The following is a 27,062-nucleotide window of genomic DNA, read 5'->3' on the forward strand; positions in this document are numbered from 1 at the left end:
GGTATTTCTAAATTGATGACCTGTGGGGGCTTTTAAAGTGTCTTTTATTGACTTTTTGGGGTACTGCAGTTTTTCGCCGTTTCACGGTCGCACGCAATCTGTAAACTGGGCATGTTGGGTATCGTTTTACTCGTTGTAACCTCATCTTTTATATTTCATTTAAAAAATGGGTAATTTGTTGTGTTTTGGGGCATTTAATTAAATTTGTCACTAAATTTTGGGGTTTAATAAGGAGTTGCGCTAATATTGCGCAACATAAAAATTTTCAACTACCACCATTTTATTCTATAGGGTCTTGGCATTCAGAAAATATATAATGTTGGGGGGTTTTACGTCATTTTCAGGCCTAAAATGTGGAATATAACATGGGTGCAAAAATTGAAAAAAGGGCCTCAGTCATGAAGGGGTTAAAGAATACATTTTATTGCATTAAATGAACATCTGAGCTTGTAGAACGAAACACATTATTCACTGACAGCTTGTCATCTTTAGAATGGAAGACGTGACGATAAGCAGGAAGGCCAAGTGAGCAGAAGGGAAAGGGAAGGGTGTGCATTGTGTGGTGGCCCAATCCCTACCATAAGACCTCTCATGGGTAAGCTCAAATTAATAAGGTTCTACCAGATGGGTATCAGAGCATGAAGAGATGCTTGACCCTTGACAGTGGGTTAGGAGTTGGTAACACACAGAGTGTAAGAATCAGGAGTGCATAACACAGAGAGTAATATACTGCATATAGTGCTATCTGTACATAGCCACATACTACACCCTGCAGTATACACAACACATGGATTATAATGGTGATTATTGATACACACAAAACACTGACACACATATATATATACTGTATATAAAAAATAGAATTCTACACAGTGGTGCAATATAGAAAACAACCCCGACTCTAGCTCAGTTCTACAATGTCTCGGGGCATGTCTTTATGTCTACATCCCTGGGTCAATGTATTTTCAGATATCCCTTTCCCCATCTCTAAATCTGAATGTAGTATCCTTGCAAGTATCACTCCCTCCAATCCCTGTATCAGCAGTTTACATGTAAATAACACTGCCCTCCACTAGTCATCTGCTCAGTTCCGCAGTGTCCCTGGAAATACCAGCCTCAAATTGTTGCAGGACATTTCCATGTCCCACATCCCTGACCCAGCAGTATCATTACTTCCTATCCCCGATTCAGTAATATTCCAGAAAATTCTGATGACCCCCTAATAGCCCATTCACACCAGATCCGTTGCACTGCGATCCAAAGGAAGGGCACTTACAGCAAAATTTTCAGGAAAAGCTTTCAGGGTCTATCCCCTTCTTCTAAACTCAGGAGTTAAATCCTAAAAATGAATTAAAGTTCCTTAACTATGAACAAAAATGTATCTTGTTTGTGTATTTCAGCTGTTGATCCTGAAATCATCTCTGAATTGGTGCTGACACTGTCCTTCCTTCTGGAGGGTGGCTACTTTTGTTCTCCATGCTCCCTTTGTATGTTGTAACATAGCCACTGCTCCAAGCTCACTCCCATGATGGATTATCATCCCACGTTTAGTTTACTTATTTGTATTGAGATTGTAGTCTATCTCGGGAGTGAGCTCGGAGCAATGGCTACTTTACAATACCCGCAGGAACCATAGGGCACACATGTAGCCACCCTCCGGAAGGAAGGACAGTGTCAGCACCAATCCCCAGAGATGATTTGAGGATCTACAGCCTAATAATCTATATTTTTGTTGATATTTCAAGTACTTGAATGCATTTTTAAGATTTAACTCCGGAGTTTGGTCTCTCTTTAACCTCTTGCCATCCGCCCGTTAAGAAAAAAACGGACGGACGGCTGACTCCTATCTGCGGGTTGCCGTCGTCAGACGGCATTTTTTTCCTGCTCGCGCGCGCCCCCTAGCGCGCGCGCACGGGCAGGAAAGACCCGCTTGTTACTACAGCCGTTAACGGCTGTTTCACATACAACCGATCAGCGGCTCTATAGCCGCTGATCGGTTGTATGGCGTGAATTTCGGAGCCCCCCCCCGCGCGATCGCGGGTGCCGCCATCTCCCCCCTCCTGACCCCTCACCTTTAATCCCGGGATCCGCTGCCCCATCAGCGGCCCGGTACCGGCTCGGGATGGCATCAGGAGGAGGAGGGAGGGAGATCAGCTCCTTGCTGTTCTCCCTCCGTAGTGTGAATGCAGAAGTGATGTGTATTACATCACTTCCGCATTCACCTGTCAGTCATCTGGCTCCTATGCCAGATAGAAGAAGCTGATGAAGCAAATCTGTGCTTCATCAGCTTCTTTTGGGGTCTCCAGGTGACATTAGGGGTCTAGAGACCCCTAATGTCTCCATAAAGAGGACCTGTCAGTGTACCTGTGCTATTATATAGGGGGATGGTATCCCCCTATATAATAGCAATAACAATAAGTGTAAAAAAAAAATCTATATAAATAAAAAAAGTTAAAAAAAATAAAAGTCACAAACAAAAAAAGTTTAAAAAAATAACAGGTCACAAATAAAAAAAAGTAAACCCCCCCCACAATGTTTAAGTCCCCCCACCTTCGTTTACGCACATTTAAACGTAAATATGCGTCGCATGCGCCAGCACGCGAAAATGACAATTGCGCTACACATGTTACATATCGCCGCGAACGTCGCAGTGAGAGCAATCATTTTAGGGCCATCAATCACTGATAACACTAAACTGATGAGCGTTAAAAGCTTTTAATGCGTCGCCTATGGCCAATTTTGGGTAATTTAGTTTTTTTGAGGTTTCGCGCGCGTGCGCAATTTTAAGGCTTGACATGTTTAGTGTCTCTTTACCCGACTAGACCCCGTCTTTTATATTTTACCAAAAAATTGGGAAATTATAAATGTTTTAGAATTTAATATAGGGGAAACTGTTTTTTTTTTTTTAAATCTGTAATTTTTTCTTCATATATAAAAAAATAAAAACCCCAGTGGTGAATAAATACCACCAAAAGAAAGCTCTATCTGTCCCCAAAAAAGGGTATAAAATTCATTTCAGTACAGCGCTGCATGACGGAATAAATGTCAGTCAAAGTACCGCAGCGCTGAATACTGAAAAATGGCCTGGATGGGAAGGGGGTTTAACACCGCGGATGTCAACTGGTTAAGTCTTATTTCTAAAAATAAAATACAGTACCTTATTACAACCACTAGAGGGCAGAAGTAGTAAGACTTTAACAGCATCTTTACTGGATGTGAGCAGTTTAATGAAGTTTATATCAATGAAATTCAAAATAACGAAAGAACTCCAGGTTTTTTTTTTGTTTTTTTTTAGTAAATTAACCCTTGCAGTAGGACTACCCCCGCAGTGCAAGAGTTAATTGCTTGTTTTGGTCTAGGAGCGAAAATAAAGATGATCGCAAGTAGAAGACACACATACTGTCTGTGTACAAAAGCAACAATTGTTGCAATAATAAACAGTATTCAAAAATTGATTTTTTCTGGGGGATTGAACGACCATTATAGAATAAGCATCATAGTAGCAAGGTCTACTATGGTAAAATATTTGTTTCATCAATTTCCAGGAGTTGCTCAAAAGGAGCATTTGCCAGAATATATGTGGAATATTTGTAGAAGTGTTGCCCTTTGGGATTTACATCTCCAGCACGTGGGAGAGCATTGTGGCTACATTGTTTCTAAGAGTTCTGGGATATTGTTCCACCTAGTCAGTATCATATACCCGGATTCTTGGATTTTATTGGAGACAGAAGATTTGTGTGCTACCAGGAGAATGCAGTCTATATGGGCCTGTATCTAAGGGCCAGCCAGTGTCCCGCCATGTAAGTTTGGACATGAACCCCAGGTCATGGCTAACCCCAGGTCATGAACCATAGGTTCACCCTGCTTGCCTGGAGAGTACCCAAAGACACAGGAGACAGTGCAGGCAAGGACGGATGGACAGAGCAAAAGGAGATCTATAAAACAGGCCTAAGATCAGGGCGTGCGGCAGACAAAGATAATCAGGAGAAAAGCCGAGTCGGTACATGAGAGATCAATTGACGGGACGTCAGGTCAGGAATAAACGCACTGAAGACGGCTCAGAAACAGAGTGTTACTCAAGCCAGAAGCTACTTTGCACAGGATTTAAATAGGGAGAGGGCTAGGAGGCAGGACAGGAAGTAGCAGGTCGCAAGGTATATTAACCCTCAGGTTAACACTGTGCATCAAGAGGAGAGCACATGCTTGTGAAACTACAGGTGTCAACAGGCCCACAGCATCAAAAAGGTAAAAACAAATGCAAACAGTGAGTCACAGATCAACCCCGCATCTGATCTGTGACAGTATTTCTTTAACTTCATACTGATCAGTGGTATCTGCTACAAGAGCACGTCGAGAAGAAGAGCAAGAGAAGCGATAGAGGATTAGAGGTTTTAGCAGGGAGACATGGAAGGCATTGAGTATCCTGAGATGAGAGGGCAGGCAGAGCTTGAAAGTAACTAGATTAATCAGATGAAGAACCGGAAAGGGCCTAAAAAAGCAAGAAGCAAATTTCATTGAGGGTACCTGGAGGCGGATGTGCTTGACAGAGAGCCAAACTCTATCACCAGGTAGGAATTTAAGACCAGGACAACGATGATGATCTGCCACTCTTTTGTGTCTGGAATCAGCCAGATGAAGATTCTTAGAAACCTCTTCCCAGATTGAGTTGAAGGTCCTTTGGGTCTCAGCTGCTGCTGGCACAAAAGGAAAGATAGGAACAGGAAAGGGGACAGGTGGATGCTGCCCCTAAACAGAGAAGAAAATTGATTTCCCTGTACTGGCATTGGAGTGGTGGTTTAAGGCAAACTCTGCACAGGGCAAAAGGTTCACCCAGTCATCTTGGTGGGCTGAGATGAAGGCATGGAGATAACGTTCAACATTTTTATTGACATGTTCTGTTTGCCCATTGGGCCGGGAATGAAAGATGGATGGGAAGTCAAATTTGATCCCAAAGGAGCTGGCCATGGCTCTCTAAAAGTGAGCTGTAAATTGAACTCCCCTGTCAAAGACAATGTATAAAGGCATCTCATGGAGATGAAAGATTTTCTTAATGAAAGTAGTGGCAAGATTGGTAGCTGTAAGTAGACCTGGCAGGGGAATCAAGTCAATCATTTTGAAGAACCAATCCACCACTAACAAGATGACCATAGAAACTACTGAGGGGGACAGATAAGAGATAAAATCCATCAAAATACAGCACCAAGGTACGTCAGGAACTGGTAAGGGTAGAAGCAGTCCAGCTGGGGCAGACGTGGAAGACTTGTATGGTACACAAACCGGGCAAGCTTGTATATACTCTTTGACGTCCTTACGAAGAGAGGGCCACCAGTAGTAACGTGAAGAAGGTCACAGGTACGATGGACACCAGGATGACCAGTAAACTTGGAGTCATGTGCCCACACAAGGAGTTTGGGACGTGGGTGAGTTGGACTTCCTGATTAAACATTTTTGCAGGTTTTCCTGAATATTCAGACATTACTTGTGTTTCAGGGATGGAGAGAGGATAGACTCAGCCACGGGGAGGAGAGGTTCCTGAAAACACATCAATGGCACAGTCATAGTCTCTGTGAGAAGGAAGACAATCAGCGGCCTTTTTGCAAAAAACATAATTGAAAGGCAAAATGGGAGCTGTGGAGGTTTCAGCCAGAGGAACGGAAAGAGGTGGATATACCTTGGACAAACGGTCATGAAACTGAGACCCCCCAAGCCAATATTTGTCCAGAGTTCCAATCTAGATGCGGCGAGTATTTCTACAGCCATGGAAGGCCCAGAATCATGGGACTGGAGAATTTAGGCAGAATTAGGAAATACATTTCCTCACCATGCAAAGCCCCAATGTGCATCGCAATAGGAAGGGTTTGAAACTGGAAGGGGCCAATTGGCAAGAAGGAGCATTGAGTGGTATAGTCAGACTAACAAAGGGAATGCCTAACTCGGAGGCCAAAGATTGTTCAATGAAGTTTCCAGACTCCCGAACTCTGTGTCCTCAATTTCTTTTCTATTTCAAAAGGGAAATGTGAGGAATCTGTTTAGACCCCAGATATTTCACCATAGCCCCCCCCCAACAGTAATAAAAATAAAACAATTATTAAAAATGACCCCTCACACACACATATTAGACATGTGCACAGACTAAAAATTCATTTCGGACGAAATGAACAAAAACAAAAAATGTTTTCATTAGTTTCGTCAAACGATACAAATTTTTATGCTATTTTGGATTCAGCCATCCTGGAGGCAGGGCGCATGGTGTCACATGACTCCGCACACACGCAGCGCTGGATAATGTCACACGCCTGTTAGGGGGGCACATCTATTCATACCAGACCTAAAGGGTCTGGTATGAATTGGGGAGGGGGCTACATATTTTTTTCTATCTTTTAACAACTTTTATGGATTCGGTCCGCTTCAGCGGACCATTGTCCCTGCTCCAGCAGTTTGTTTGGCTTTGCCGAGCCGAAGCATGTTCGTTCGGCTAGGCTGAATTAGTCGGCTGGATATTGAGAATAGCGCATAAAGCAGCCCTTAGGTTTGTGTCACATACCTGGTGAGAGACCGGAAAGTGAGGTGACTTGTCTTGCGGCTCGTGTCCTTCTGCCCCTGGAGATGGGAACAGAGAGCAGAGGGACATCGGAGAGCACGAGTGCCACTGATGGGAACCAACACTGTACAGGAGTAGTCAGCAAGCCAGATGTCCAACTGAGCAGGCAGCGTGGGAAAACAATCGAGAGACTGAAGCTTGGTCAGGAAAGCCAAAGGTCAGAGCCAGCCGGGCAGCAGGGTACAAAATCAAGAGGCAGAAAGCAAAGTCCAGGAAACCGGCTGAGGTTAGAGGCAAGCAGCAATTCATAGAGAAGTCCAAACAAAACCAGATCAAGCAGGTAACAGGAATCCAACAGAATGCAGGCACACAGGAACACTAGCTGAAAGACCATCAGCAATGGGGCAAGGCCAGGCCCGGTTTTATATGCTGAACTATTAGGGTAGCAGTAATTTCCCATGCGATGGCCGGTGCGCATGTTTTTGCGTACTTCTGGTTTGCGCACGAATGCACACTATGGCATGTTTTCCGGCCACACGAAGATTTGGTTTGTGCGCATGCACGGCCTCCATTTTACCCTTACAAATTGACTGAACTGAAGGGTTTCTGCAGCCGTTTGGCTAAATCCTTCATCTCTTTAGTAAATAACCTCCTAAGTTGTAGTTTGTCTCCAAGAAGGATGGTACAAGATGGTCAGATAATAAGGTCAGATAGGACTATGATCCCAATGGAAGCAATAAAAAAGTGAGGTTAGGAATGCTTGCGGGATAAAGATGTTGTTGACATGAGAGTAGGACTGGTGTACTGGGGGGAATGTATGTATGTGTATACACATGAATAATGTATTCGTGTATGTACTATATATATAGTTCCTGTCAGTTGGATATAGAGCTAGGGGTTTAGGGTTAGTATTTGGTATCTTTGAAGCAAATAAGGAGGCAGGAAGGGGTGATAAGTAAGCTCTAGCTCTGGGTGGATCAGATTGCACTGGGCCCAGGGCTCTATGTACCCTGTGTATACCTGTAATCTCGAGGTTCTTCTGCTGACTGTGGTTCTGCATATCATCCCCTAATGTGCAGAGAATCACTGTTGAAGAGAGGTCTGGGCATTTGATAGCTTTGCGACCTGCTGCAATACGGAGGCATGTTACATCTCCTCCACTCTGGAGGTGTTTTGGATAAGGTTTGAGCTGATGTCCCCAATTTTTCCTCCTGAGGGTAGATTCCTTTCTTTTTTACTAATTTTCGTATATACAATGAACAATTGCAGGATAAAAATATGAGCTAGTTGATGCTGCAGCAAAAACAACCTGCAGAACAAATATACTATGACCAAAGTATTTCAAGAAAAACATTTATATCACCATCAAGTGTAAAGTTATGAAAGGAAAGGTCAATAATATATCCAGGTGCCCACACAGCTCTGCCCGGACCCATGTATTAAGTACTGACCATCTATTAAGACCAACATGCAGTAGTGGTCCTGGAAGAAATGATCCAATCAACCTGCAGTGAACAGAACCCAGCATTTGGGTATGGAATCCCCACAAAACCCAAGTGCAAAATCGGTTAAAACGACCCTAATTCTAAGGTAAGAAAAGGAGGGATCAAAAATCAGGAAAGGGGAAAGGACAGCAGGGAAGAGGGAAGGAAGGGGGAAATAATTAGAAATAGAAAAAGGCAGGGAAAGGACGAATATACGGACAAGATTGAAAGAAAGATGTAGAGGAAGCCAAAGAAAAAGAAAGGTCGAGTCAGGTCCACCTTGCAGAGCAAATTGACAAGGCTGGGAAAATACCAGTGCAGGTTCAAAATGTTGATGGCTTGCATAATATATCCACGGTCTCCAATTCCTCCAGAATTTTTAATGGGAGTCTTCTAAAAAACTAAGGGCAGGAGATTTCCATGATCTAGCAAAAAAACTACTGCTGCAGGGCCACATAAAGCAAAGCAACAGCAGAGCTATAAGGTAGATGCAGTCTAGTGCTTAAAAGTGTCTTGAATACCTGAATTCCATCCAGTTCTGCTACTGCAGATCAGAAAGCTGCTATACAAATGTTGACTTTCTGTAAGTCAGTAATTGCATAATGCCAGGCACACCTCCAATGCCTTGTGACAGTGTTCTGGCCTGACTACAGGCTAAGAATCAAGCACTGCATTGTGGATTTGGGGAGGATGCATGTTTCCCCCATGTCTAGTAGTTCTGGTCTTTCAGAGGACTACCACATCAGATTCAGATGGCAGCCAGGTATATAAGGGGGGCGGATTCGATGTAGCTCTGGGTTTATTTTGCTTTGTATAAGCATGTCGAAGTTTTGCTTTAATAATGAGATTGGGGATCTATTGCCACAACACAAGTGTTTTGCAGAATAACTAACAATTATCTGCTTTGATCTTGTTTCCTGCCACAGGTCAAAGCACTGCAAGGAACACATCACCTGTTACAGGTAGAAATGCAATGTATTGGCTAATAAATAGTAAAGTGTTGTATTTAGGGATGAAAACTTTTGAAGCTTGGGTGAGTCTAATCGAGGTCCAAACACTGAGCGCAAAATCAAGTATGACACGTGGCCACAAATGGTAGTATCTGAGGGCATAAAGACAAATAGTATCTGAATAAAGGAGAAAAGGCTTTTGCCATACAACTTATGAGAATAGCAGAATAGCAAGATATTGCAGTAGCCAATCATCATTGGTCACAGCTGCGATAATGGACTCAGCCAAACACATTTTGGATATTATTGACACAGCCATTGTTAAAGTTAGCACCAATCTTGAAATATCTGAATAATGTTGAAAATTTTGTGGGAAAAACCTGCCCGCTGTGTAACCTATCATGGACGGAACGGCTCCTGTTGATTACGGCTGGTGCTGCATTCAACCTTTGACAGCTATGTTAGGTTACACAGCAGCAGGCTTCCCCACTGCTGTGTGTAGCCTAACACAGTGAGGTAAGAGCTACAACAAGCCTCTGACATGGAGTCAGAGGCTTTAGCTCTGTGGATGCTTTGGACCAATGGCAACGGGCCATTGGTCCAAGCCATTCAATCAAAAAAAAAGAAAGAAAAAACACTGACGGCATCCATGTAGATGCCTCATCAGTGTAAGGGATTCCGGGGACGTCCGGCGGCGAGTGTGCGTTCCAGGGTGGAACGCACCTGGAAGTGTATCACCGCCGTCACGCCTCCCCACTATGACGCCGGCCGTTGCGTTCCACCCTGGAACGCGGAAGCAGCGCAAGGCTTCCCATCCACTTTCCCGCGCTAGCGGGCTATTTAAAGTTTCCTGCAAGGTTAGCAAGGCGTTCCACTATTGAGGGTCGAACGCCCTGCTAACCCTCCAACCTAACCAGCCATTGGGATCTGCCATCCCCTACTTTTGACAACCGGCCATTGGGACTTGTCATCTCCTCCTACTGCCTCAGGACTGCTATACCCGTCCACAGCCTGCCAGGAGGTTCTATTGCAGCAGCCACCACTCTGCAACCCACACTCTGCAACCACCACGCTTCAAAACTGCAAGTATCCTGCACCCATACTGCAGCCCTCATGCTGTGAACTCCTTTTATGGATCTAGAAGTGTAGATTGCATTGACTTTATTCCTATTGGATTACTTTTGTGTCGTGGCACCCTGTGGAATATATATACTTACTGAGACGTATTAACTGCTGCCGAAGTAATAACGTATACTGCATTAATTATATGAGTTTGATGATCGACGCTATATGTCCAAATCCAATCTTTAACTTCCTAAATCATATGAACTCCCTCATTAGTGGTCTATGAAGTAATAGCCACTACTCTCCCTTTGATTTGAGTACGGTATATGATGCAAGAACCTCTAACTCACCGTTAGATTGTGAGCGACGCCAGAGGTTCAAGCCTGAATTACCGTCATACTACTCAATCCCTAGTCAGTCTCTTCCTAAACCTTCGTAGCTGAGATCCTGTTACATACCCTCTGGGACCCAGGCCTGACAATCAGTGACGAGCAAGTTAAGGACAGGGAGAATCCTCCCTGTCTCCTCCCTCCTCCTTCCATCTTGTGGGGTGCCTCACCTGCCACTGACCTCACCACATGTCCCTGCATTAGCGGCAGACTGCCAAGATTCTCTACTTAGGGCCCATTCATGCTAAAATGTTTTGTTGCAGTGCGCTAATGCACACAAATTAACGTGTGTTATGGCACACTTTAATGTGCATTTTGTTTCCGCAGTCTATTCATTATGAATGGGGTGCCAACACACCACAACGGATGAACAAACATGCATGACCATTTTTTTTAACAAAACACTGTGCTCCACAACGCAGGTATATGTGTTATGTTGTACTGCGGTGTGTTGTGCTTTACTCTACAATAAATTAGGGTACTATTCACGCACATGGAGCAGGTGCATTGCTATGCTTTGTGGTAACACGTTTTAATGCTCGTGTTTTAGCATTCGCTGCCACAACACAGTGCCTGTGTTGTGAACTTTAAAATGTATTTATCTGCAATTAAATGAGGGCTTTATAAAAGTGATTTTACTGCTTGTTCAAAATACATAAATACTTTCTTGTAAGAATAACCACCCCCTGCTACTCGCCTTTCCTGTTCTCCTCTGCTGTTCCATTCCACTGTAGGGGGCTGGGAATCCAAACCCTGTGCAATAAACTCTCTAATATGCCCAGCATATTTGTGAACCCAGCTCAGAAGATTTTGACAAGCAACTCAGTGGCCTCATCTGCAATATTTTGTTGGGTATGGAGTATAAGACTGGCAGGGGTATAGGGAGAGGGGAAGCTTTTCACTTAAGCATTAGTGCACCAAAGTGTTGCTGGTGCTTGCTGCTTCCAATACTTTCTTTGCCACTGGCTCATGTGCATTAAAAAAAAATATCAGTAACCTGCCAGGAAATAAACACAGGCTTAATACACAAATCTCACCCCTAGAGTTTATAATTACATTAAGAATCACGAGTAGGGTAAGACCCTTAAAATTATTTTTTATTTTTCCCTGTTATACAGATTTACAATACCAAGGGTAGGCAATCTCGGTACCCTAGTTTTGGTAGTCATTCTATGAACAATGGTGCCCTGTTATCTATGCATCACAATGGAAAAACAAAAACAGTTGGGAACTTGGCAAAAGGTTCCATCTTCCATGATTAATTTTTTGTCTTTGCCTCCCTAAAGTTATAGCACGTGATCATTACCCACACGTATATTGGTGTACGCAGATACTAAACCAAAGTGCATCAAAGGCAGTCTTCATGAATGCATAGTATAGTATTTATGGGCAATTGGCTTGTGTCCTAAAAGACTGTATGACTGATAACTGCACCCTATGTGTGTATCACAAAAATCCTGGAGCATATTATTATTGTACATCCCTCCTGACATCCTACCTCCTTTGTATAATAAGTAAGAAATACTTGAGTTGCCATCAATGTCTGCTTGTTTTCCAGAGTGAAACACAGAACTCAGCACTTTATCTGCCTCAGTGCTCCTGTTGTCCTATTGCTGCTGTGTAAGAACACAGATGTGCATTGCTATGCAAATCCAATCCACACTAAAGGAATCATGTGTTTGCAGAGCCACAGGTCTCTACAAATGTGTTCTATTTGTTTCTCTCCAACCTCACCCAGCTTTAAAGATAATCTGTTATGAAGCAAAGTGTGAGAAGCCTCAGATGAAAGCTGTTCCTTTTTTTCTGTTAAAGCTGAATTCAGGGATAAGGAAATATTGAAAAATACCAGAGAATACTGTGTATTCTTACTTGAATCTTGGTGTGCTTTGTGTATTTCTTCCAGATCTGTGCAGTAATCCAATGTGACACTTTTCCTCTGTGCAGAAACTCTCTGTAATAAAGACCAGTCATTGCTACTCTCTCTCCTTGAGCAGGGTGACTGGTCTTGTATCCGCCCCCTTCTTTTAGTTATCTGTAGGCAGCCTGTGGTGGATGGGGCCTGCGGGGTCCCTCCCACAGCTCTGCTCTCTCTGCAGGCTATGTACAACATGGTGATGATGTCACAGCTACTATTACAAGGTAATAACTGAGTCCTATTCGTTTCAATTGTGGCACCACCTGTCAAATGCAACATGCTGTATATTTTATGCTACGCAGAAATCATCGCAGCAACAGGAATAAATATTGTAGGCACAGTGCTACCATTGCAGCATGCAGCTGGAGGGCCGTAAAACTGCACATCAACCACTCAGTTTTACCGCCCCTTCATCATTGGTGTGAACAAGGCCTTATTGTCTTGTGGCTGCTTTTACAGTACTAATGTTTTTAGTCTGGAAAGGATTTTCCTACAAAGATGGAGGCGGTGTCTATAAATGAATTGATCAGCATGTGCATACATTCATATATAGCAATTATTATTAGAGGAATTAGAGGAAAGGCATAGTTATACTTTCCCAGTGTATAATGACAATCCCAGCCTGCAAGAATCAACACTACGTCAAGCTTTTTTCTTAGAAGTCACTGTTGGGTGGTTTGCCTTGTAGTGGAAATCACTTTGTTTGCTGAAGACACCAAATTTTGTGATTAATGAACCCTTCACCTTAATATGGGTAAAGGGAAATGATGGGTTGGAAAACATCTGATCCTACCATGATGAACACGTGCCAAGTAAGTTCTAATTACTGCTTTGCAAAGTCAAATATTTGTTGCAAGCAGAGGAGTAATTGGCAGTGGCAGTGGCGGGGGTGAAAGGAAAAGGAAAGGAAGTGCATGGTGTTGCATTATATGTGGAACAGATGCCTGCACGCCTTGGGGAAACACAGCTTTCTTTTTACAAATCAGAGCTTTAAATTACAAGGTTTTTACCAAACAGAACAGTTGTGGCAAGTCGTCTGCTCTCATTTGCGTAATGGTTTCTGTCACTGGTGATTAGACACAGGATGAAGTAAAAGAAATTTGACAATTAGGAATGAGGGATCATTAATCTGAATCTTCGTTAAGAGGATGGAAGAAAGAAGAAGACCAAACATATCCTAAATAAACCAAATGGGCCAAAAAGTAGAAAAGGTGTAATCAACAGAACAGCAAATACGTTATGCCGAAGCATGATTTGATAGCAGTGTTATGAAGATGACTGATGTACATGTTCAGATGCTGAAGAAGTGATCATGTGGGTAAGTTGCAGGAAATACAAACCTTAAGCTGAAGCACACACATAGATGAGCACCTGGTTTGGCAGTAATCCTTTCATTTAAGTGAAGTTCCCCTACTTTCTACACATGTTCACGTATGTTAACATACCAGAGTCAGGTAACCATGCATCTATGATGATTATCAATGACTAACGCCAGTTCTAGTTATACTTATGGAATTTTCCTGTAGTGGGGACCTCCAGATGAATGATCCTGGGGGTCCTTATGATAATTTTTTTCACTAGAGCTAAAACCCTCTTCAGGGATGTGTGCACAATACATTAACATACAGCAATTCTGCACCTATCCTTTCAAATAATTATTGTTTTGAGCTCCGATCATCTAAACACTATTCTGTGCCTATGACATGATCCGCACAGGGGCCCCAAAGGAAATGAGGAACTACCAAAAGAGTGAAAGGTCCTCCAGCCACTTCACTTGTATGCCTCTTATCAATAAAGACCATCTTTTCTTAAAGCACACCTTGCACTTCTGGCAAGGTCAGCTTGTTCAGTGTGGTCCACCTCCCCCTTTTTTAAACACTGCATGAAAGTGTACGATAGAACAATATATAATATAAAACATAGTAGAGAATCATATAATCACCTTTTCCTGACTTCTGTAGTGCAGGGGGTCATGCAATCTTTCTAGCAACGTGATCCCAGGAAATGCTGAGTCTCCCACAAGAAGATGCTCCAGCACAGTGCAGGAACTTCATTTCATGAGAGTTAGGCTACTCAACATTCTTCAGGATTTCACTAGAAGGAGGTTGATATCACCCTTGCCTTGGCATCATGGGTGGAAGCCAGGGGAAGGGTAAGTATTTGATATAACTCCCCCTCCCCCCCCACTGGATGTTGCTACTTAGGTGCAAAGTTCGGCTTAACCAGGTTATCTTGAGCAGTCTGCAGGGGCAAACTGATCTTCCACCTTCACTGTCCAGCAATACAAGGAGGCAATTTTCCACTGAACACCACTGTAGGGGATCTATTCTAGATTGGCCACTAATGTTAGGGAACACCACATTTTTCATTTTTCACCGTCTTCATTCTTTTCAGTTACCAATATTCATTTAATTTTAGGATTATTGCTAAAAATAATTGTGCTGCAGACAGATGGTAGGTGTTAAAATATCTGCCATGTGTGTCCAATACTCTGGGCAAATACAATTCTTTGTTTCAGTTTAAAACTTTTTACAACTTACTGGTCTTTCTAATGTACCGTGAGCTGTAGGTAAAACCATTTTTAGCAGGGGTTCTATGAGACCTGAAAATTATTCCAAGGGTTCATCTAGTGTGAAAAGGTTTGAAAAGCTGCAATATACAGTCAAATGGAATAACAGTGCATGTTTGCATGGCCATGCACAATGTCAATGCATTATACATGATAACATTGTTGCACTTTTTTGGAGGTCTTATCGACTCTCCCGACAGGACCTGGACTAAAGCTCATGTCTTTTCTAGAGCTAAGCTGCCATAGCATGGTATAATAATATGCATAATCTAATAAGGTAACAAGGTAGTAAGTATGCTCTTAGATTGACCTTGTCTGAAGAATGAATGTTCACCCCACAGGGAGAACCCACTGTAAGTATCTTGATTTCATTGTAGTGTTTCTATTTTCTCTGCAAGCTACCAAGCCATAGTAAGAAGAAGGTTAATGTTGCAAAAACAGGGGCTCATTAACTCCTCCATTGTTTCCTCTGCTTCTTCTACAATATTTATAGATCTTCATTTTCTCCCATGTCTTTTTTTTTAAGTTGTTGTTTTCAAATAATGAGAGAGGGGTATCCCTCCTCCCAAACCCTTCCTTGTCCAAGAGCTACAATTAGCTTCTCATTAATAGAACCTTCAATTTTTAATGTCGGCCTCTGGACAATGTGAAATTGTAGAGAGGTCATAGCAAAGCTGTGGGTGGGAGATGCAGGACCAAATTCTTTCCATTGTGTGGGGCAGGTGAATTTCTTAGGTGATGTGTGATACCTCGTTGCAGGTATACCAGCTGTGCACAGACTTTCGTATTTATGAGCCTTCAAGATGTCCAAGCTGGAGACTTCTGTCCACTTGTCTATATGGATCCTATACAGTGAATAAAAAGACCAGTTAATATAAATCAAGTGTAGCATAACATACTCTAAAACAGTGATAGTATAAATATACCTTTTTTTTAACAATAGATATTTATTACAAAATTTTATATGCAAAATAACAAAGTATGAAACCAGTATATGGTAATGTTTACTAAAAGGATTGAGAGTACAGGATGATGGCAATAGGCATCAATCCACTGATAGACAATTCGTGGTATCAGTCAAATAAGAGCAAGGTTTGGGTCTTCCACGATATATGCATAAACACCATACATTAACAAAACAAAAAAATTCTAGGAAAACAATATCAACAAAACAAAATAATGTCACCCCAAATGACCAAAGGTATACCACGGTATGCAAATGTAGAAACAGCCACATCAGTGTCCATAAATACACCCTTTATATGTAAAAAATACACTTTAGTATGCAATGATCAATTTAAGTCAGAAATAATATTAGTATTTAATATTAGGTTTGAAGTATAGAAGGTAAAAAACGATATTTTGTATATTTTGTTGCATGTCATGTGTTTGATACAGTAAGCTGATGGCATTTTACCCCTCTGACCATTTCCTCTTCCATTTATATATTAGCCAGATTCTTACTATTATTTATCTACAGATTCCTATAAGAGTAATATAGTCCATATTGTAAAATATGATAATATCAGAAGTAACAGGGAACAGTTGGAAGCATGGTGGCTTAGTGGCTAGCACTTCTGACTTGCAGCACTGGGGGTCTCTGGTTCATATCCTGGTCAGGACGCTTTTTGGATGGAGTTTTTATGTTTTCCCTGTGCTTGCGTGGAGCTTCTTCCTACACTCCAAAAGGAATACTGAAAGGTTAATTCAGCCCTAATAGGCATGTGTGATAGGGACCTTAGATTGTACGATCCTTGAGGGTGGGGACTGATGTGAATGTGCAGTATGTAAACTGCTGTGTAAAATATCGGCGCTATATAAATATCTGTAATAAATAAAATAATTTTGGTCTGGTCAACTGGAAAGGGTTGCATTCTATCCAAAAAAATGCATGACGGAGCACTTATGTTAGTCCAAACTTTGCAGATGCTACTGTTGCAAATAGGCAGTGAGTTTCACCTTTGTGGGCACCTACAAAGTTCAATACAAAGGTCTGAGTCATTTGACCGTTTACATGACGACTGCCTTTTGGCAATTAAATTTTACATATATTCATGTCATTTGTTATATCTATCTATCTATCTATCTATCTATCTATCTATCTATCTATCTATCTATCTATCTATCTATCTATCCAATCACCCTATTCTTTTTCACCCATAGTTTCTGCAAAGATTTATATGTTGCACATAAAATGTTCTTGAAAATTAATCTTATTGGTCATATTAGGTTCCCACAACTAAATGGAAGTTTCCCTTGATAGTAACAGATTAATTGTTTGCAAAACCTCAGAATCTCTTTTCTTGCTGAATCTGTAAGTGTGTTGTTTCAAAAACCTGTAATGACTGAGTTTTAATAAGATATGTGCATGTAGCTAAAATATTAAATGTAGCCATACCAAACTATTTGTACCTTTGTGCATTCTTGCAATGACTGTTTATAGCAGTGTGTTTCTCCACCCAATAAACAGGCTTGTGAGTATCAACAGAGAATGTTGTAATGACACCAATGGCTCTTCCTCTCTCCGAAACATGTTTGTATCTTGTGCTTTGGGGACTGGAATTATTGTTCTTTCTATTTACATATTCAGCTCCCTTTTTTTCCTTCCTGTGCTCTATCACAGTCTCCCTCCCCCATATTCTACTCTCAAAGCTATTAATCATTTTGACAGGTTCAGATATGGCCTTTATTTTCTTGAGGCAACCAAGAAATGTCTACCAGCACCTTTCTGACATTCTTGTGTTCTTTCACCAATCACCCTGCCTCCTACCAAAGTGACACGGCAATGAAGAGGGAGTTGGTATCACCGACAGCCAGTGTGAGATCAACGCAATGCCATCCTGTCCTTCTGCTTACCGCTCTCTCCAAGCTTGCTATTTAAAATCTCTGTTTAACTTCATCTTAAACCTATCCGTTTTAAAGAGTTTTTCAGCAAAAAGGCAAATTATGGTGGCAGAGACTTCCTGGATTTAGAAAGCTTTGATCTACTTCACAAATAGGAATTTAGATTGTTTTACCTTGCTATTTACTTTACAACACATAGCTAACATTCTAATTATATTACTTTATGTACCACAGTCTATGTAAATACAATTGAATTAGTAGAGCATAATAAAGTCTTTTTCAGTATTGTCAGTATATAATAATCAGCTTTTACCCCAATTGTGGCTTGCTTGGAAAACAATATATTTTTGGTTGTTTTTTTTTTATCTCTAAGGGAAGGTTAATATTTTGGGTATTGGGAACCCCTATACTGTATTAATGATATTCTGGCCAAACTGATTGTTCATATTTGTATGCAAAGCTAGGCATGGATTCAAAGTTCGGATTGTCCATAGGGGCAAAGACCAGACCGTCCATCCTGACCATTAATAGGTTTATCTGTATATGCTCAAGACCTGCTTATTCCACACCTAAGGCCTCATTCACACGAGAAACGGCCAGCACATACAGCTCAGTGCTGCGTGCACGGCCGTGATCCTTCGGCCCTCTTCGGCCTGCCGGAGCCCAAAGGGCTGCTGTACAGGTTATTCACAATAGCCCTACAGCAGCTGAAGACAGCCGAAGACACAGCCGAAGTGTGGAGAACGGTCTGCTGAAGCAGACTGTTCTCCCCGCAAATGTGAACAAATAGGCGGAGCTAGGGATGACATTACCTCCGTCTATTTGTTATCATGCAATAACAGGCTACTGTCCTCAGGTCACCTGAGGACAGTAGCCTGTCATTCTATGACAACAAATGGGTGGAGTTGACCGTAATGTCGCAGCCGGCTCCACCCATTTTCTTTGATTTGACCTGGACCTCAGAAGACTGATATAACAGATGTCGGCCAAATCAAAGCAAATAGGCTGAGCCAGTGGTGATGTCACAGCTAACTCCGCCCATTTGTTTCCTTTTTGCCCGCTTCTGTCAAACAGGTCATTCTGCAGTTGCAGTTCGTCGTGTGCGGACAGGTTGGTGGGCGTCAGGTTTTTTTTTCATTTTGAGGAGTCATCATCGTTGTGGACAACGCATGGACGTCGTGATTGATCCTTGGATTACGTCGTTGGATTATCCAATATTTTTGTAGTGGTTTTTTTCAATTAAAGGATTTGTTACAATAGTCTGGTCTGTTTATTTACAATTTACTTTAACCCTTTAGTGAATGAGTAGGGGTACAAGAGTCCCTTACTCATTCACAAGGAGGGGGTAGCATCTGGGTGCCCCTAAATTCAAGGAGTACCCCAATACAAATAAGCCCCTCTGCCCGCAGACTCCAACAACCAACGGGTCAGGGCTTGCGGGTAAGAGGCCCTTGTTCCCATCAGCAGGGGGACAAGGTTCTTTTCCAGGGGGGACCTTGGAAAAACACCCTCCCAGTGCTGAGGTCATGCGGTCTGGTATGGCAGTGAGGGGGGCCGCTCGTTTGTCCCCCGGCTTTCCTGCCCTGTCAGGCTGCTGCCAGGATTAGGCGTCTGTTTGGGAATTTTAGTGAGGACCCCACATTTTTTCCCCACATTTTGGGGGGGGGTCGGGTTCCGCTTTAAAATTCCTACCAGACCTAAAGTGCCTGGTATGACTTTGGGGGGGAACCCTTCGCATTTTTTTTTTATAACTTGGGGTCCCTCCTAACTTTCCCTCCAGACCTAAAGGGTCTGATATGGTTTGGGAGGGGGACCCCACAATGTTTTTTTTTCTTTTATTAAGATGTCCTTTTTTATTCTACAAGCTACGGAGTTAGCGAGCTGAATAACCGAGTCAAATGCTACTGGGCGACATTTGGCTATTCACTCACTGCCGTTCGGCCCTTATGAGATCGGCTGAGTTGAACGGCTTCTTCACTTCGGCTCAGCCAAGTAGGCTGAGCATGTTTGGCTGAGCCGAACGGAGCTGATGAACGTATGATTTTAGCCGATGTACGGCTGAAATCAGCTGTACAGGGGTGAAGAGAATAGCTGAAAGGCGAATAACCCCCATAGTATAAAAATATAAAACTACTTTATTATGTATCCATTATCAAAACATATAAATATTGTTTTATAACAATATTTATATGTTTTAATAATGGATACATAATAAACCAGATATATTATTATGCTATATGTTCCTGTGATGAGATACCTTTTGGGGGAAACTATGTGTAGCCTTCATTATTGGATATACTATACCACAGAAAGTAATATATCAAATATATCCTACGGTCCTAATTGCCGTTATTGTTAAGAATTATTATTACATATTAATGCACATTATCTGCAGATAAGATCTAACATGACCTTCTTTTTCCAATAATCAGTAAATACACTAATACTCAGCACCTATTCCAAAAATTCAAAAATAACTTGAACTAGAGTCACTGGGTATAATTGTACAATATCAAAGACCAGAGAGGCCAACAAACCTCTATCTGTGACTGCCACAGTTCCATTACACATAAATAACTTCTATCAATAATAAATAAATAAATCTATATACAGTCAGAACCAAGCTGGATTTACCGCAGAAATGTTTAAAACATTTAAAATGTTCCTTCACAACTATTCATGTTTGTTACAACCATTATCCAACATATCTCAAAGAGAGGTATAGAAGCACTGCTCTTATACTATATTCATACAAAAACATTGATACCAAACATATCAAAGTAATATACAATATATCATTATCCAATAATATATTTCTCATCCACAATTAACTTTGCTACACAAGCTAAAAAAAACAAAACCCTTTCCTAATATCCAATGTAAGTTCAACAGATATTGTTCATGAATGACTTCAAACAATTTATCAACATCTCAATGGAGTGAAGGGTTTCATGCTCCTAAACGCACAGCCTGTAGTTATATATTGCTCCCCATCCATCACACAAGATGTCCAGATGTTGAAATCATCTATTTCCATACAAAAGCGGGAAATGTTCATATAGTGTACCATTTAATCAAACTCAAATGAAAACAATTATTGGTATTCAACTTCTGTGTGGCAGACACTCCCTCTTTCCTTAGAAGGGAGTCTGTCTTGTGACAAGAACGTACATTGACTAATAGTTGTACATTGACAGATAGCTTTTTAATAAAAGAGAATTTAAAAAGGAGGATGGAACGTTACACCTTAATTTACAATATGCTACAGTACATTGGAAAGTAAGGGAGGTGCTGCAGAAAAAATATGTGATTTCCTTAGTGGGGATGCTGAGGCTGATACATTGTTGTTTTTTTTTTTTTTAGGTTGTGTAGCAAAGGTATTTTGTGAATGAGAAATATATTATTACACTGCCATAAATTACTTTAATATGTTTGGTATCAATGCTTTTGTATGAAAATAACATAAGAGCAGTGCTTCTATACCTCTCTTTGAGATATGTTGGAAAAAGGTTGTAACAAATATGAATATAGTTAGGATTTTTTGTATATCTAGACTGTATATCTGACCGTATATAGATTTTGGTAAGTTATTGATGTGTAATGGAACTGTTGTGGTCATAGAGGCTTGTTGGCTTTTACATTATAATGTTATACCTACTTTGAGTGACTCCAATTTGACCTATTTTGAATAGGTGTTGAGTCAATATACTGTATTTTAGTGTATTTGCTAATTATTGGAAAAGAAAGGTCACGTTAGACCTAATCTGCAGATATTCTACATTCATATGAAATCCTACTGACTCTAAATCTATTAAATTTTCCAACAATTAGCATTTTTCAATCTGTGTTCCGAGTAGGGATGTCCCGATGCCACTTTTTCAGGCCCAAGTACAAGTACAAGTACTTCCCCTCATGTAATTGCCGATATAAATTACAGATACTATTTCTTAAAGGGACAGGTGACTTTATATGATCCATAGTACAACTGCATATTATGTACTATGGATCATGATTTAACCTATTCATGTTAGCAAGGGAGAATTGTAAATCTATTGTTGCAGTGCATTCCATATGTATTATATAGTACATGTACATATAGAGTGCACTGCAACAATAGATTTACAATTATCCTCTGGTAACATGAATGGATTAAATGATTCCTAGTACAGGGCTACATACAGATCATTTAATCCATTCATGCCAGCAGAGTATAATTGTAAATGTATTGTCTGCACTGTATTAGCAGTGTGTACTCTATATGTACTCTATATGTAGCACATATAGAGTATATACTGCGTATACAGTGCAGACAATACATTTACAATTATACTCTGCTAGTACTGTACATGTACTACATATAGAGTACACTACAGCAATAGAGTTTTTCAATTATCCCCTATTACCCTAAATCATGATTCATAGTACAACTACATGTTATGTATGTAGTATACTATAGATCATGATTTAACCTAATACTCTATATGAAGAAGTAAATGTACACTTGCAATCAGATTATAAATACAATACTTGCAAAGTGGCTTTGCCATCTCAGCAGCACAGGCCCTTACTTACTGGTGCCTGTTCAATGGAGCCTGCCTTATCCGCAGCTAGACCTCACTCTGTTCTCTCCTCCATCCCGCATGTATCTCCGCCATCCTGTATAATATCTCCTTCTCGAACAGTGACGCGACGCTCCTCCAGCCTGCCCAGAGGACCCCAACCCCAGCCACCACGGAAGGTAAAAAAGAAAACAGCGCAAGCTTCGGCGCTAGGCATTGGAGCATTTTGACAAGTACAAGTACTTGTCAAAATGCCCTGTATCGGGCCCGATTCCGATGCTAGAATCGGTATCGGGACATCCCTAGTTCCGAGGTTTCGCATTTACATGAAAATTATATAACATATTGAAGTTAGCTGCCCAAAAACCTTAGCAGGTGATCAGATATTCAGGCACAACTCCCATTTTAAATATCTTTAAAAAGAGCAGAGCCAAGCTTGCAAAATTAGGTTAGTGGAGAAGATTGCTGGTGATAGCTTTCCAGAAGAAATAATAGTAAATAGGTTAGGTTCTCCAACCTGTCTGATAGGTCGTTCCACCTTTGAAAAAGCCAGTGTTGTTAACATCTACCCTCAGATTGCCTCCTGGTCCAACTAAAAACAGCCAGATCAAGGAATTGTAATCTCATGTCTATGGGGCATAAAACATGTTATATAGTCCCCAGTGACCACCATATTACACAATTTCACAATGGGTAAGAGGAACCTCATTTTATCAATAAACCAAGCAGATGCCTACACATGCACCATGTTGATAAACACTGAACGTAGTGATCAAAAGCACTAGGCAAAGTGAGATAAGATCTTCTCAAAGCGAGGGAATATCGCCAATTACAAAGATGTCACCAGAAGTGGTTTCCCCATTGGAAGATTTCCCTTTACCTCCTGTTCCAGAGACAACTTAACCATTTTGGATTTTCTATCACTTTCTGTACTGGAGGCAATGGTCACCTGGACTAATTATAATGGTGGTTCTCTAAGAGTCCACTACAACAGACAACTGCACTTGTTAAGTATTAGAATTACAATGTGGCTGACTGGATCTATATTGCTGATGATGTACATACTATCAGTGATCAGGATTAATAAACACCTATACACAAGAACTTTCTTTGTGCAAGTAGTACCTAACAACCAGATCAGTTCACTACCATAGTGAGCATTTTTTTACACTGAACGATAAGGGCTCTAAACCAGGTGTGAAAAAATGCTGTAAAGTAAGAACGCTTTCAGAAATAAAAGTGTTCATAGTTTATTTTTATCAATGAACAAAATGGAAAGTGAATGAACAGAAGAGAAATCCAAATCAAATCAATGTTTGATGTGGCCACCCTTCAAATCAGCATCAATTCTTCCAGGTACACTTGCAAACAGTTTTTGAAGGAACTCGGCAGGTAGGTTGTTCCAAACATCTTGGATAACTGACCACAGATCTTCTGTGGATGTAGGCTGCCTCAAATCCTTCTGTCTCTTCATGTCATCCCAGACAGACTCCATGATGTTGAGATCAGGGTTCTGTGGGGGCCAAACCATCACTTCCAGGACTCCTTGTTCTCCTTTTTCGCTGAAGATAGTTCTTAATGACATTGGTTTGGGGTCGTTGTCCTGCTGCAGAATCAAATTGGGAAAATTACAGGTCTCCATGATGGTATGGCATGATGGATAAGTATCTGCTTGTACAGCATTTCTCAGCATTGAGAACACTATTGATCCTGACCAAATCTCCAACTCCATAGGCAGAAATGCAACCCCAGACATGCAAGGAACCTCTACCATGCTTCACTGTTGATGGAGACACTCATTATTGTACCACTTTCCAGCCCTTCGGCGAACAAACTGCTTCCTGCTACAGCCAAATATTTCACATTTTGACTCATCAGTGAAGAGCACCTGCTGTCATTTTTATGATCAAGATTTCTCTTCTGTCCATTTACTTTCCGTTTTGTTCATTGATAAAAATAAACTATTAACACTTTTATTTCTAAAAGCATTCTTACTTACAATTTTTTTTTACACCTGCCTAAAACTTTTGCACATTACTGTACATATATTATATTACATTCTGTGATCATGCCATGTTTTGGAGTGTTAAGGAGTATGTGGCAGTAAACTCTATTTGCTTAATTCAAGTCTCTCTTGGCATGTACAGAACCCTCTGTCTGGCAGCAGAATACCACATGTAAATCAAACACTGGCATCAACCCATTATATATCCAAGTAATTTGTAAACTTCAGCTAACCATTCCATTTATGCTGAAGTCAAACCATTATACCACTATACTATGCTCATCAGTTTGGATCTGGCACATGAATTTCATTGCTGATGCTGAAGTCCAAATAATTCCTTAACAGCCCTAACAGATGGTCCACCTCAGCACTAAGTGTAAAGAAGATCAACTTGGTGATCCATTTCAAATCACTCATCATTTTACAAATTAGGAACTGATTCCTATATTTCCACCTGGAAAATAACCTGGACAATCTGCATCTTTCCTACACCCAACAAATGACTTTGTATATTTATCATGTGAGGATGAGGACAGACCAAGTGTATGAGAACACCTATCTTGGAAAGAGGAGACAGTAATAAGTAGAAATAAATGGAGTAAAATCACCGTAGAGACAAAAAGCAACACATTAAAGTGATTTTTTAAAATATATTTTCATTTACAAAAAAACTTTTATTGTTTCTAATCAGATAGCTATGAAATATCACATATGTGTATTTTATATTTACATTTTTATCCAGCAGGTGGAGCACTAGGCTCCTTTTCACATGTTTACCAGAGTCATCTTAGCTGCCCTGTTGAAAAGACCTTGGGGGTTATTCATTAAGCTGCCAGAGGATTAAGCTGAACATTTGGCTAATCCTTCGGCTCGCTTCGGCTGCGGGAAGTGAAGCAGAGCAGAAGGGCTGCTGTACGGGCTATATACAATAGCCTGTACGGCAGCAGAAGCCCACAGCCGACCCTTTAGGTCTGGTAGGAATTTTAAGGGACCCTCCACCATACCAGGCCACATGTTCCAGGCATTGGGAGGGTGCTTTTCGAGGGGGAATGTACCCCTTATTCATTCACCCAGGGGGAGGGGTGGCATCTAGCTGCCCCCTTTATGAAAGGGGGTACCCAGATAAGCCCCCCCTGCAGATAAGCCCCCCTGCCCGAAGAGGCAAGGGACAAGGCGCTTTTCCAGGGGGTCCCCCTGAAAAAGCACCCTCCCCATGCCGAGGTTATGTGGCCTGGTATGGTGGGAGGGGGGGGGGCGCTCTCTAATCCCCCCTTTATTGCCCTGCCAGGCAAGTGCCTGGATTAAGGGATTGCCCCTTAGAATCACTACCAGACCTAAAGGGTCAGGTATGACTTTTGGGGGGGAACCCCGCATATTTTTTTTTAACTTGGGGGTCCCTCCTAACATTCCTACCAGACCTAAAATGTCTTGTATGCTTTAGGAGGGGGACCCTGAGCTGTTTCTTTTTTTCCCCTTCATTTCACACTGACAGTTTTATTCTGTTCACTACCTCTGAGGTAGCGAACAGAGTGACCGAGCTCAATGCTGCATGGCAGCATTCTGCTATTTACTCTCTGCAGTTTGGCCCCGATGAGAAACTGTGGATTGTTCGCCTCAGCTGATTCAGATGGTGCATCGGCTGAGGTGAACAGTTTCTTCCCATCGGTTCAGCCAAGACTGTTCAGCTGAATGAAGAGAAGTGAAGTGAGCTGAAGGCAGTCGATGTATGGCTAAGAATAGCTGTACAGAGCTGCTGTGAATGGCCGAACAGGCTTGGGCTCACTTCACTTCGGTTTGGTTATTCATTCGGCTGCCTTTGGCAGCTTAGTGAATAACCCCCCTTCTTTAAAGAGCTCAGTATTTAAGATGAGATTTAGACATATAATTAAATGATTTAGAGGGACTAACAGGAGCTCGCAGTGATCATCTTTTATCAGTTAGGGTTTCCTATGCATTTTAATTTTTTTAATTCTAGCCAGCAAAGTTTTGGAGCATCTCTTTCATTCCACTGCTGTTATTCTAGACACTTTTGCCTAGCAAGGTCTTCACAACAGTGACACAGCTAACTGGATCATGGTCAGGTATATTTAGAATTATGTCTCAATATTTAAATTAGTATTAAACTCTCAAACATGTTTTCAATAATCAATCCATATCAAACAAATATAAATTGCCCAGTATTTCTTTACATTTTTGGCCAAGCACTTAGTCATCATGTTTCCAAACATATGGCTCCAACTCTCTCAGCTCGGCTTTCCAGAAGAAGCCCACAGCCGACCCTTTAGGTCTGGTAGGAATTTTAAGGGGGAACCCCAACGCCTTTGTGTGCATATATCTACTGCTATGGTAGTTACCAAATAGGTAAAAACTTACCTGTGTCTCCGCCGCTCACTCTCGTTTGAAGTTCTGAAGATCCTCGAGCGGTCATGAAGGATCATGTCCCTTTAATCTGGACGCTGGCCTGGCAGGGCTGGAAAAGGGGGGACAAGCGAGCGCCCCCAAAAAAAAAAAGCAGGATAGACCACATATGCTGCTGTACTCTGTCTAATAATGGATCAGAAGGAAGAGCACCAATATCTGTTTTATCACTTCTACTAATGATATATCCCAGCTCCCAAAAAGCATTGAGTGTGTTTGTATTGTCGCATGTCCTCCACTGCTGTGCTAGGAGTGTAAACTAAAGTCAAACATTATTACAGAAAAATCCTAATGTTGTTTGTGGCTTGCTTCAATGATGCACT

This window comes from Nanorana parkeri, unplaced genomic scaffold (assembly GCF_000935625.1).
Source record: "Nanorana parkeri isolate BGI_ZX_2015 unplaced genomic scaffold, ASM93562v1 scaffold581, whole genome shotgun sequence".
NCBI lineage: Eukaryota > Metazoa > Chordata > Amphibia > Anura > Dicroglossidae > Nanorana > Nanorana parkeri.